At 44.2% G+C, this 14,674-nt stretch overlaps 1 protein-coding gene across 3 annotated transcripts in view; it reads right to left on the bottom strand.

Moving 5' to 3' along the window:
• Window positions 1-14,674, bottom strand: part of HTR4 (5-hydroxytryptamine receptor 4) — a 140,588-nt gene that overhangs the window by 77,396 nt on the left and 48,518 nt on the right. The gene's annotated exons all lie outside the window — the stretch shown is intronic.

Below are 14,674 nucleotides of genomic sequence, written 5' to 3'. Positions count from 1 at the left end.
AGAAAAGAAAAGAAAAGAAGCTGCAGCAGTGCCAAGAGGGGATTGCCCAGGGATTACTCGTTTTGGCAGGTGTGAGAGCAGCATCCCCACGCCCGTTGGAGCGAGGCAGCCTTCCCACCAAGACCTCGGCACCGTTTCACAAGGAGCAATTCATATCTATGGGGAAAGCAGCGAGCCTTGTGTTCATCAGCAGAAAGGCTGCAGGCAGAGGATACCCGCAACGCCCACGGCCACCCATGTTTCCCAGGGGTGGTTAAGCTGACATGTATGGCAGAGAGCTGGAGTGCACTGTGCCTGATTTCTGAAAGCCCCTTCCAATTCAGAGCCTGCGGATGAAAATGTTTTCATTCTCTTTTCACCTCAATAAATAATGTTATTTTCTATGCAGAAATATTTTGGTTTTCTGTCCTTTAGTTTTTCAATTTTTTTCCGTGGTTTTCCTGAAGATGAGGATTTTACATCTCGAATTTTGAAATCTTCTACATAATAGTTCCCTTGTTCTCTCTTCTTTTCCCTCTGTGCCACAGAATAAGAGGCAGTCTAGCATTTTTTTTTCTTTTTCACTTGGTAATTTTTCCAGAATCAGGGAAAAAAAAATAAGAATTTTTTAAAAAGAAGTACACAATTTTCCCCTACCCCAACATCATTAATTTCTTTCAGTTAATGAAGAGAAAATAAGAAGGATAACATGCAAACACAATGGTGGACATATTTTAAGTCTGCATTTCTACAAATATCTTGTTAAATGTTTCAAAAAAAGTTGTTGGGGTTTTTTTTGGAGCCTGCAAAGCAGGAAGGTAATACATAGCATGCAATAAATACTGTTCAATTCCTCATAACATTAGGTTTATTACAAAATTTTGAGTCACTTCATTTTAAAGCTATTTCTAATTATGTAACCAGAACAAAATGTGTTCTAAACCTTCACCTGCTTGTGTAACTTTCCCTATTACCTTACAACGGTGAGAACAGGTGTTTGTTCATGTTATCAAGCGTGGCTAGAAATAAACTGGCATTAAAAGCAGCACTTGACACAAATTCAGCAGGGAAATTTCTTCACAGCGTACAGAGCTGGTATTCAGCACCCAGGATTACTGTTGTGAGATTGTTCAGGTAATTGAAAAATTGAACTGTTATTCTGTTTTACTTTGACTTCCTCTGGGGTCACTTTTTATTTACTAAATACATTCCAGAATTTTACACTTTATCTCACTGAATTAGCCTGATTTTGGCAAAGCTAAAAAAGATTAGAGGCTGCTGAGGTCCTGCCTCCACTACCTGTGCCATTTTAATACGCTTCTAGCAACTGATTTCACCCTGAGCCTGCATTGCGGAACATCCACTTAATCACAACCTCCGTTTTTGTCCCTAAAAGCGATGCCACATTGAGTATGAATTCTTTGCCCACTGCCACATGCACCAGTGGGCCAGATGGCAGCCTGTTGAAGTTGGACTCTTCGTATTGAGTATAAACAATATCTTAGGAATTTATTGATTTTCAATGTTTTACAAGGAAATACATCACTGGGTATAGGTTTATCCAGATGGGTGAGGATGTTTACGAGCAAATAAAGAAGAAGAAAGGAGATGCCCTGGCCTCATACTAGTTTCACAGAAAAACACAGCACAAGGCAGCTATAGGCAGGCTCAAAACCAAGTGCAATTATACAGCTATAATAAGAAAGAGGTCCAAGGCAACCGCATATCCTAGTTTCATAAATATACGTTCATATGCCAAGTAGGGCTTTCACACCTGTGAGGGCAGAGGTAGCTCTTAATTCCAGATCATCTCTTCTGTTAAAACTAAATCAATGTCATGAAAAGTGGTCAGTTGGATGTATTCCATGTCTCTACAAGGTTTTCAAGCAAAAAGTCCCTAAGCACTGCCAGGCACGTGTCCTTCTGGAGGTGGGTTTTTGGGGTACCAGTGTGCCAGGGGAGGAGGTACGGGTGGCTCATGGCAAAGAGCACTCGGTAAGGAAGCGGGTTTTGGCTTGCGTTGGAACGCATGATCCCAGCTCAGAGGCAAAGGCAAAGGCATGACTGCTTCTTCTGCCCTGCCGGTTTTCAGTGCTGTCAGTAAATCCACTCCTGCCGAATGGAGGAAGGTCTCTGGTGTTATGCTGAAGGGGTCAGTTGGAGCCATGGGTTTGCAGCCAGCAAGACACTTATTTTTGTGCAAGCCAATTACAGATGCTAAGATAGGAGAAAGGCAAAGTCAAGATGTGGTTTTATTCAGCATCTGAAAGAGTTTGCTCTTAATTAGATAGTGCTGTCTGCTGAACATAGCACAACTTCAGTGAGCGCAATTAAGGCTCCAGGAAGCTGGTAGCTCTGGGCCAATCCTTCAGCGCATTCAGAAATGCTGACAAGGCTCTGTCTGAACTAAATGTGGCTTTCCCAGTTTTTACTGGAGAGCATTGCTTCCTGATGCCTTGGGTCAGTAGCTCCTGGACAACTCTTCCAACAAGTGGGTTTTGTGTCTGCCCTTCTTGCAATTACACTGCAATTGTTGCCTGCAATTTGCCTATATTGGTCCAGTCATACTCCCTCCCATGTGACAGAAGAAAATCCCTATTGATCAAAAGGATCTGCCTCAACCCTCATCCTGTCTCTGACAGTGACCTGTAGGAGATGAAATGCCTACATGCATACAGCAGTGCCTCCCTTGCATGCTCTCTCATGCCACAAAGGTCTGTGTCACAGTGGGCTTGTGTAATAGCTCTTGGTGGATCCCCTGCCTTCCCTCTCTCTGGCCTGTCTTTCAAACTCTCAGCACATGCATTTTAAGCACAACCGAATGTCAGAACCTTCATTAATAATGTTCATCAGCAGAAAAAGACTCCATGAAAATTAAAGGGAAATGGAAAAGAAACAACTTCAAAGGCAGGTCTCCGTCACAGGCCTTCTAGCTGGGTACTGGATGGGATGAAAAGGCGCAGGAACAATGGGGATGCCGGGATCAAAGGCACCTTCACTGTGGAGCTGTAATTGTACCTGTCTAAATAAGCCTTCACAACAGGCTAACGTTGCTCTGTGGCTGCATCTGTGAAACAAAATGTCAAACTACACTGAATAGCACCATACAAAAGATGGTCCTCCCAAGTGAGCATGGTAGCACAAATGTGATGGAACAGTGGTAACAAGGATGATGATGGTTTACTTTATACAGAACCAGGCAGAGAGATTTATGTTTTGTCTTATCTAGCTTTGCCCACCTTCTGCTGTTCCTAAACAATTCTCACCACTGCATTATTTGAGCACCTTGCATCTGCACTCTGCAGCACGTACAGAGAGGGAGAGAAACCTCCCTCGTCCCCAAGCCCTGCTGGGGGGTGAGATGGCCATTGGCCATGGACGGGGCTTCTCACTCCACCATGCAGTGCCTTGGGAGCGCGGCTGGTGACCAAGCCTGGTGGCTCTTTTTTGGGGGAAGCTGCGGGGTTTTGAGGCTGCCTGCTGAGAGATCCCTGTCCCCTCCCCACAGCGAGGATGCTGGCTGTCAGGCTGGCTGCTGTTCTGCCCAGCAAAAGGCACTTGGTGTCAGGCCTCATCCCACAGAGGGAGGTGGAGAGGCAAGTGCAGCATTTTGATTTAAACCGTTCTTTGAATGAGCTGCTCCGATCCTAATGGCAACGGGTTTACACTTGGACATAAACATTTCACAATAATCAAGTCAACATGTAATAAGTGCATGGGTGAACCTAACTGCCCACACACCTCCCACTGGAAATCTGCTGTGCCTGTGCAGGAAACCCTGGCAAATGTCAAGGCTGCCGTCTGCTATTGCCACCGAAAGGATGGCCCTGTCCCCAGGCACCAGAGCAGGCTCTTCACACCATGACCACTCCTCAGGAGCACTGCATCCCTTTTGTCAAGGCATACCCTCAGCTGCTCCCTCCCCAGCGGTGACAGCATCCCCATGCCACACAGCTGGGTGGGGTAGCACAGCAGGGGCAAGCCAGCTGCCCTGGAGTGCTGCTGACTGCTCAGTGCACCTGCTCCCCTTGGGACGGGCACAGGAGGTTCTGCAGGACCAGAGGAGGAGGGAGCTTGAGGGATGCCATAAAAAAAGGGCTCTGGAGGTGGAGAGAAATTATGATTTTCACCATGCATCTAGGACAGAAATAGCTGGAGACACCTCCGTGCTCTTCCTTAGCAGCAGGATTTTTTGCATGGAAGGTAAAACTCCAACAGCTGCAAGGAGGTTATAACTCTGAAGTTATAACTGCCCAAGTTTGGTGCTTTGCGGTGGTGGATCAGCACTGAATTTCAGCTGGGTTTTGCTAAGCAATGACACCCAGAGTGCAGGGATGTGGGTTTGGGTGGAAAGGAGATTTGTCCTTGCAAGGCAGGTATTGTTTGTCTCCTTGTGTAAGAATCCCAGATGTTTTCCTGTCATTTTGGCTCATGAAGAATGACAGGGACCATAACAGCAGGTGAAGATTTAGATCTGCTCTGTGCTTCCACAGATGTCTTCTTGAGCTTATTGTTTATCGCCCAGGAGAGAGACCTTCACCCCCTCCAGCCTCATTAGCTGCAGAGAACTATGCACGTGAACAGACACTGAAGAGAATGCCCCACCACAGGTCTTCTGGGGTGCAGAGATTTTGAGTTTTATTCATGAAAACAATCTCTGGAAATGCCAAAGGAGACCAGCACAGAGCCACATTTCACCAAATATTGCCCTGCTTGAAGACTTCAGCCAGGAAGCAGGGTTTTAAGTTTTAAGTCCACATTTCCCATCCAGTGTACACAGGCCACCCTGCCCTGAAGGTGGTGGCATCCTGGTCTGCACCATTTAACTCAGCTGGCCACAGCCCAGGGCTTTGAACGAAGACAAACCGGTCAGAAACGCACACTGGCACACTTGTGTATGGAGCATTTGCTGTGATAATAGTTTTGGAAGCACTTGGGAGATCTCTCCAAAGAGTATTTCTCTCATGCTGTGTTGTATTGCTCCTCTGGGGAACATTAAATAGGGATGTGCATCACCGGGGGTACAGGAAGGATGTTCATCTGGGCTATGCTTCTATACATCTGCCTTTTGAATAATCTATCATTGAGTAGGAATATTTGTTAATTATTCAGTCTCAGTAATTCAAAGCTGTTAATAATGGAATAAGTGAATATTGCTGTAAATTAAAATCAATGGTTTGCATAACAGCTTTGATCAAATCTGAGTGCTCTTGCTTCCAAGCATGTTTCCCTGTTTAATAAAGCAAAGATTGATGGGTTTGCTATTATGAGGAAATGAGATTCAGACAAAATGAATGTTGGTTAGTAGGAATATAGAAATCACTTAAGGTAAAAGGTGAAATACTGATGTAGAATGAATGCTTAAAACCCATATATAGACATATTTAAAAGGTGGTCCTGCATAGTCATTAATGTGAAGAAAAACAAGTGTAATTATTTTTTCAAGCTCAATTTCTACTTTCCTGTAAACACCCCAACTTTTCTAAATGACCTCAAGTGCTTTTGCATATTTTATGCAGCAATTAAACTGCATAGATCAGTCCTGTTGGTAAGACCATGCACATTGCTGCTCTGGTTTTCATTACACATGTCACACCCTAATCTCCCTGCCACTGCAGTGGGAAAAAAATCGTTAATAAATAGCTTGGTGCTGAGAGCACCTCAGGCACTGCACAGACACTCCTACGGGAGTAAGAGAGATGGAAAAGAGAGTGAGGGTTGAATAAATAAGACTTTTCTTTTGAGGGAAGAAGAGGGCAGCTGATAAAAAGGAGGCTGGATGGCCCATTTCCAAACTGAAGAGGAATAACTCTGCTTGCAGAGGTAACCTGGAGCATCTCCTGGAGGTAGCCAGGGACCGTAGTGAGCACTTCATAACAAGGGCTGTCTGTAATTCTCACTGAAGGTGATGAAAAGCACAAGCTCAGAGCAGTGAGTTTTGCCAGGGTAGCCTAGAAAAGAGCTTTCTTCTTGATTTCTCAATGGCTTAAAAGTGTGTGGGGAATACGTGGAGGAGTTGGTCTGCTTTGTTTTCAACCAAGCCATGCCTTCCCACTCTATAACTCCAGCTGACACGATACTTCATGTAGGTCTTTAACTACAAATAAGCTGTCATCTGCCTCTCCTCCTTTCTACTTCCCCGATTATTCCTAGGCATAAAATCAAAGACTGGGTGTTAAATACTTTAAAAAAAAAAATCAAGATATGTTATTTTATAAGTAAACCTAACAACGCGTGTCTCAGTATAGAAACATTACAATAGGGAAGATGATATTTGATCTATGGCTTTCTAGATGTTACCATATTCTTTTCTACTGCCACCTAAAAAAATTAATCAGAAGTCAGCATTCATCCAGAAGCATATAACTTCTTCTAATGCCTTCAAATGCTACACTGCCTGTGCTGCTTCGCTTCAGACCGTGCAGATGGCAGGACAACTTCTAACAGATTTAATTCAATTATGTACTTCACTTCTGTTTTAGAAACAGATTGAAATTAATTAAAGTATTGACAAGCCAGAAATAAACAACGTTCCACATATCAAAATAACTCAGTTACATGATTAGTTTATTTGAGTGCCGCTTTTTTTTTTTTTTTTTTTAACCAAAAAAGTTGTTGCAGCAGTGAGGCGGGCGGGAGGGGATGAGGTTTTCTCCTTTTATGCTGGCTTGAACATCAGAAACGTTCTGCACACTGACTTGCTTCCACTGATGGCATGGAGCTGAAAATGTGCCACACTACTGAGAACAGCAGCAAGCTGAGGTAGGACCATGAAGGATGAAACAAGGACTTCAGACCACCTCCTCCTGAACAAAACTACTGATAACATCACTGATACTGTTCCTCCGCTCCACATATCTCCTGGAGACTGAATGGTATAGCGCTCCAGAGAATTAAGTGTTTTAAGCAGCTGATAATACTGATTAAAATCAATTGTCAAGATGAAGCAAAGAAGACAGGCTCTTTAAATGTTTTTAAAATTGCCGTGTGTGGGCTGCACAGTCAATCAGGACGTGCTAGGAGTGCACTCCTATTTGGGAGCAGGTGTGTGCTGGAGCTGCCAGACACTGCAGGACCTCAGGAGACATTGGGGCCAGAGCAGTGGCTCCAGCTCTGCATGCACCTCAGGCTATGAGACTGCCAAGATTCGGACTGACAGGCAAGGCATGAGGGGCTCCAAGTAACAAACCCAGAAAAATCAAGATTTCTGCTGGTCCATGCAATTTCCTTAGTTTACACCAGCAGAAGTTCCTGCCTTTTCTGGATCTGGGGCTGAAAACTCATCCTGAACAGTGCAATCCTTTACCACAGTCTTAATACAGATAAAGGTCTGAGATGTCCTCCGAGCAGCTTGCAGAGTTATATGGGAAATGTGCGATAGAGGTAGGAAAAAACCCCAGACACAGTGAGTCTCCAGGCACTGCCTAAGCCTTAGGGCCTCTCCCCTTGCAGGGAAGTTAGGTGGAAGTCCAGCAGCCACATCTGTCTCTGCTTTTCATACGATGAAGTATGGAAACCCTGGCTCTGCTCTCCCCCATGCAGCAGATCAAGTGTTACATAATTTACATCCACATATGAACGGATATCGCTGCAAGACTAATGCAAGTACAATCCTTAAAAACCATTAGACCGTCACCTAAAATATAAGCTAAAATTCACTCATTAAATTAGCATTAGATTAAGATCATGGTATTTACCTGGAGGAAGGGCAGCTGCTGCAATTACTTTGTTTGGGATCCGCTAACACTACCGCTAACACAAGAGCTCTTGTGCAAAGCCCTATGCCATCACAAATTCCAATCTTACACCATCTACCTGGAGTTTGCAGAACTTTGGCATTATGTTTTGCTCCTTATAATATACTTCCAAGTCTTTAAATTTTCCTCCAATGCCCCCTTCACACACTGAGTACTCCCCTTTTATTTTCACATAAAGATAACATTTTTCAGATATGCAGGGTCTACTTTTTTAAATGAGGTTACCAAATACTCTACAACTTTAAAAAAAAAACCCCAAATCTCTGGTTAGGCATAGGTAGGAATTCAGGCGCACTACGAGGTGCAGCAGAGATCTTGTAACAATAATTTCTCCTTTGTAAATACTGAATAAAACCAAAGATCAAATGTGCCTTTAATCAGAAATGTCTTGATCAGTTCCTACTTAGAATTGCTTCTCAGAAGTAAGCCCACTACATCTACCAAACTACATGTCAGTTTAACAAAAAACAGAAGATGATGAAAGAAGCACAAAAATAAACCTGACTTTTGGTGTATATTCCACATTAATAATGTGATTAACTTATATTTTCCAGATAAGTGCTTCTTGCCTATCTCATGCCATATGAAGTCTTAAACAGAGCAGGCTGTATGTTCAAAAGACAAATACAACATAACTATGCTCAGGAGATCTGATTTAATGAAGCACCTTATCTCCCAGCAGCATCACCATTAATTGCATTCATTTCACTTCCATGTTCTATAAATGTTGAAGACAGAGTCTAGTATGCCCTTTTGAACAAGGAATTTTGTAATTCAGTTATTGTACAACATAATTTTACTTTACAGAGACATAAGCAACATCACCATTACACATACACGTACAACTATGTCAAGATTTATCTCAGTAGTTTAGAAGCAGGGAGTCACTTAGGCAGATCTGTGACATATCCTCTTCTGGCACAGAGGTAAGCTGGAAAAATCAAGGTTTAGACTCATGCTAAACATACTCTGAGTACCAGATTTCTCAGAGAAATCTGTGTGACACCTCCTGCAATAACCAGGTGCAAGACTGATCAAGCAGAGGCCACTACTTTTTCAGGGTGAGCTGTTGTTCCTGGGCTAAAAGCATTTGTTTCCCTGTCTTATAACATTTCCCATAAAAAGCAAAATATAAGTCCTGCCCTATATACACGCATTTGCTTCCCCAAAGATAGCTCTTTATCAGAACACCATAATAGCAGTTCTTAGTCTTTATTGCCATTCTCGTACTGAGTTCTCATTTTCAAACCAGGGAAAACTTTAGTTCCCATCTTTGCTGAAAGCCTGAAAGTTGCAAGACTTTCAAATCAAAAAACATGATGGCCCTGCTCTGCTTTTGCAAGCAATATCTGCAGTCAGGGAAATACTGCTAAATGAGAGGCACTCAGTCAAGACCGGGGCAAGAGTCCTGGCATCAGGCTGTATATTAATACATCTAGGATGTGTACTTTTCCCATTGCTTATTTACACCTTGGACAATAAAAGACAAATACAGCTTATTGGCTGCCTAACTTCTAATATTTCCTGGATAGTTTCCCAGTTTCAAGAATCTAAAGGAACGAGAGTTTCTTGTTGTCACCCCTGCTAATGGAAGACTTGGCACAGACAAGATAATACATTGATTCCTGGAATACATTTTATTTGAGACACCTCCCAGACAGCCCATGTGGCTCTGAGCCTCACGAAACCAGTTCCCAGCTCATTCATTACCAGACAGTAGCAGGAAGATACTTTCACTTCTTTTTTGAAGACAACATAGGACTCTATGTTCCAATGAGTTTTTCTAAGGCACAGCATGGTGGAGTTCATTTGTTCAGCTCCCAAGGTGTATGTCCCTTGACTGAGTGATTGCCTTGTGTCCCCAGGGAATGGTGTGTCTCCTTAGTCCCTTCTCCAATGCCACAATTTCTGAACTGTCCAACTGGTTTGCTGTACCCTGACACAAAACACATCAGTCAAGCGGGATAAGAGTCATCTTTGAGATGTCATGCATCTCCAACTCTGCTACCTCAATCTGAGCTTTACCATAAAGACCAGAGTTTGGTAAATAAAGCTAATTCCAGAGGTGGCAGCCAGAAACCTTCCACCCCCACAGTACATGACCATCAGCTCATTTTGTATGAATCTCGCTCTTGTATTTAGGCTCCAGGTAGGTGTCCTTTCTAAGTAAAGACACAGGAAGTCCTTGACTTAAGAACAAAGTACTTAAATTTCTTGTTCTATTTAAACCTCCTTCTGTGTCCCCAGCTAAGTGCATGTTCTGAATACTTTCCACAAAAGCTTCATCACATTTCTCACTTCAAATAAACAAGAGAGGATGTCAACCTGGGGAAGCAGCAGGACAGAGGAAAAGCAAACTGTTAGGACTGTGCAGACAGTCAGCTCAGAGGCAACCCAGATCCCACCCACTCCCAGCACATTTCTCTGAGGCCAGCCTAAGAAGCTCTAGAAGTGTTTGTTCAGTACTGATTTCCTTTTGCTAACAAGTGCAAGAGCTTCCAGAAGGAATGTCCCACCATGCTTTTCTGCGGAAGTCCTTGACAAAGATTCCTAAAAACAGCCATTTCTGGAGGAGGGAGCAATGTGAAGGGGAGCCCTTCTTCCCCACAAAGGAGTGAAGTGACCTAGAGGTTTCTCGTGGCATCAGGTATGGACTGTGCACTCACAGGTTCTATGAATTTCATGTTTGATCCACAACTGGGAGCTAGCTGCTGCCTCTCCCAGCTATCTCAGTGCAGGCTGATTTAAAAATGCTTCAGTTTGATAGCTAACTACTTGCAAATAAATTACATCATGGTATCCTGGGTACCACAGGTCTATCATTTTCCCTGCCACTGGCTGAGGAAACTGGTCCAAGAACAGTGAGAAGAAAAGCTCAAGGAGAAAACAGAGAGATGAAGCCAGCAGCACCACAATACTGCTTATGGTATCCTGGTTCAAGGGTCAGCAACATCAGATAAGTTCTTTAGACTACAAAAATAAGCCATAAAGCTGCATATCAAAATGGATTACAAGCTAAGAGCCCTGTTGGAAATAGAACTTATTGGTCAGGCACACTTGGAAACAAGCAAAGGCCTGGAGAGTTGAAATTTAATAAAATAGAGCAGAAACACAGGATCAGTTTGGGGGTTTAAAAGTCTAGGGATGAAGCATGTCAGCTGTATCATGTGGCCCTATTTGTAAAGTTTTGAGACAAGTGAAGGAGGTAAGGTGCCTGCACACAGCAGGCACCTTAGAGCAGGCGCCTAGAAAATGACACTACAAACACAATGCTCTTTCAAGTGTCAGAGGAGGGACCAAGCATAGAGGCACAAGGCTCAAAAACAAGACGACAGACTACAACAACCATTTGTTTTTGAGGGCAATTTGTTCCACGTCAGAGCTCCCAACCCGGGGTTGGCAGATCCCTGGCGGTGCTGAGCAGCCAGGCTGCTCATCTGGGGACACCAGGGAAGCATGTTCCCATTGGGCTTAAATTCCGTGCTTAGGGGTCTGCAAGGCTGTTGGAAACGCAACAGCACCTGTCAATCACAAAGCACTGAAAACCTTAATTAATGACATTTCTGGAAAGCTGGTCCAGCTCATTTTAACTGAGGATAAGTACAGAAAGGCAGTTTATTTTGTGATTAATTTTCTGGCCATTTAGAGTTAGTTACTAACTTTGACAGGTATTTCAGGTGAGGGACACTGTTAGCTGAATCAGTTTACAGCTTCGAGCTCCAGTGAAAACTTGCTTTACAGTGTGTCACCAAGAGTAATTCTAAACAGATCCTCATGTTGCTGCAAGAAGACAGCATCAACAAGGGCTTTGAGCGTGGCTCACGGGAAAAGTATAAGCAATACAAAAACACTAGGTGTCTGCCTTGGACTAGACCCAGATCTGCTGGGCTTAGGAAAGCATACTGAACAGTAGCTGAATTGCAAGAAACAAAACCCCCATGTTTCACTGTAGCTTCCAGCTCTGCCTGAGAATCACATCCCCATTATGGCCCATAAAAATGGAAATTGCAAATAATGGCAGTAATGGGACCAAATCTATTCCAGCTGCTTGAGAATGGAGAAAAAAATATGCATTCTTCTACTCTAGCATGGCCCCAAATACCACAAAAGCAGTTTAATTCCCAAAGAAGTGAGGCAGCCTATTAATTTTCCAGGGATGTCTACCAGTGGAGAGGAGGTTCATATCTTGATGCACAAGCCCCAGAGAAGCTTCTCTGACAGAGGCTGCAAAGGGAATGGCCCATGCCTCCTACTGTCTCCTTTCCACAGAGTAACTTAAAATTCATCTGGACTCCTGTGACACCTTCTGCTTGCCCTAGTCCTCCAAATACCCAAGCCCCTGGCTGAGCCTGCTCAGAAACATATCACAGCTCTTGGGCAGCTTCCTCACGACTCAGTGCTCAGTCCTGAAAACTTCTTGACTAAATTAACATGAACCAGGTCCTTCCTTCCTATCTTCTTCTGTTGGATTTATTTATTCTCCTATTACACTCCCTGTTGAGTAGACAACAGCCTGTTGCCAGAGAGGTCCTCAGAGCTCTCAGGAAGTTCATGAGAAGAGCAAGCCCTGGACAGGTCTCCAGACTGGTCTACTGACAGTGAGCAATGAGCTGGCCCATCATCACAGACCTATGGTTTCCCTGTGGAAAGGAGGCTTTGGAAACATGCAGACTTTGTATTTTCAGGTCCTGGCTTTTAAGGCAAAGTTGAACAGAACTTAAATGCCAATAGATATAACTCTGCAGATACGGAAATGGGGGAAAAAATATCATCTGAGCTCTTGGAGCGAAATGGGAGCTCAGGTGATTTTTCAGATTAGGCTAAGGAACTGGGGACTAGGTGAAGTCAAATGTTTACACATGTTGGACATCTGGAACTGACTTCTTTTAAAAGAACTCAGAGTCATCAGGACATACTCTTGCCCAGCACTATAACCTCTGGAGTCTGCTGTTACCTCCCCCTGGTACCCTGCTGGAGCAGTGACCCAATATTCCCACAGGGAGGGGGTTTGGGCTGGGAAAGCCACACAGAGAATGAACAAGCAGATACTGGGTGCGTTAAAACTTCGGGGGCATTGAAAAAGCAAGGATAATGCCTGTGCCTACTGTTAGGTAGAAATACCCTGTGCCTATACACAGAGCCACAGTTGAAGATGAGCTATAAGTGCCCCACCTAGGGAGGGGTGACAGAAGCCAGATATGACCCAAACCAGCCGTGACATATTTCCTCTGTTCTCACATAGGCATGCGCTCATGTGCCCTGGGAAGGTAAATGCCCTGCTCAATTCACTCTCTCTTTCACTCTGACCCACCACCTGATGGATAGCCAGATATTTAACAGCATCCTGCTCACCCCCACCCCTCACCAGCAGCAAGCAGAGCCCTTTTCTGTCTCCTTCACTCCTCTCTGAGCTTACAGCAACGCCAATGTGCAATCAAAAAGCCAGCTGCTGGTCCATTTATCACAGGCATACAAGCACAGAGCCAGAAATCTGGCTTCTGTCCCCAGCAGCTCTCTTCAATGTTGACATTCTCTTTCTAATGCTTTCTTCTGCAATAATGCTTTTTAAAAAAAAAAAAAAAAGTTTCCAGATTTACTGTTCCTCAAATGTGAGAAATAGAAGGGCATCTGGCAAGCGTGAGATCAAATTCTCCCAGCAGTCCCAGCATCATATCCTGGGAAGGACTTGAGTTGCATAAGGCCATACTAAGCTTTCAACAATTCAATGGAGAGCAGAAACTGCATCAACTGCAAAGTCACCTGCAACAGGCAGACCCGTCACCTCTCCACCTCCTATGCATGTGCTTAAAGGTAGAGTAGTCTGGCCTCCAGTTACTTGGTTTGTATTGAGGGATACAAGCACAAGAGCTGAAATTGCCTCTTTGCAAGTCCTTTTGCAAATGTGAGCCCAGCAGTTCACATCAGTAATGGCCCTTTGTCTCCCCAAGGGACGACGAAGAAGCCATTGCTTTGCTATGTTTTTTAGCATGCCTCAAGCTGTAGTTTTTCTTTTTGCTATTTTTTTTTAATAACCCACCCTACAATGGATTCACCCCCAAACACCCAAGGACTCCCTGAAAGCTTTGTCTCCACAGGGTTCTTGTCCGTCACATGGCAAAGCTTGTGTTCAGACAATCGCTGCTTTTACTTAGTGTTCTGACTTTGGGAGGCAGAGGCTGCTGCTCAGAGGACACGTGATGGCAAGTCCTCAGTTAACAGATGGGGCAAGACAGTAAGTTCAGCCGGCGACTGAGGTTCAGACCCCTGACTGTTTGCCAGACCAGAGAGTCACGTCATTGATGATTCATTGCTGCAGCACAGTAAGGGCAAAATAAATAGTGGAAAGCTCCGGAGTACCAGTCTATCAGCAGTCATTTATACTAGTCGATAGCAGGTCCTAGACACACGGCCAAGCAAACAGCACAAAACGTTTTGCTGCAGCATGTTCATATCCGAGATAGTAGAAATGATCCTTCCCAAGCAGTGAACGGCTCATTGTGCTGCTGCATGCACTCTTGCAGCAGGATCTGGAGTAGGTAATTGCTCATCACAGCCCTATCACAGCGTTCCCAGAGAGATGTCTACCCAGGACCTTGGACTGTCCTTCTTGCGCTTCTCCAAAAGCAACTCAGGGAATTTTAACTCCCTGAGAGGAGAGCGACAGCCATTAAATTCCCACTTACAGCCAATACACTTTGGTTTTGAGATGCAACATTATGTCTGTTCTATAAAAAAACACAGCTCTGTCAATATGACTCACGGTGCCCTATTAACCCTTACACAGCTAATCCGGTCCCATGTCTCCTTCACAGCTCCAGTTTTGTAGCAGTCCTGTCTCTCAGAACACCCTAATACCCCTCCCAGCTTCCTTACTCACAGCCTCTGAGCACAGGTGGCTCAAGAAATCCCAACCATGGAGACAAATTGAATTTTGCCAG

Source organism: Phalacrocorax aristotelis, chromosome 8 (genome assembly GCF_949628215.1).
Source record: "Phalacrocorax aristotelis chromosome 8, bGulAri2.1, whole genome shotgun sequence".
NCBI lineage: Eukaryota > Metazoa > Chordata > Aves > Suliformes > Phalacrocoracidae > Phalacrocorax > Phalacrocorax aristotelis.
Note: the sequence above shows the minus strand (reverse complement) of the source record. Positions and strands in the feature narration are given on the sequence as shown.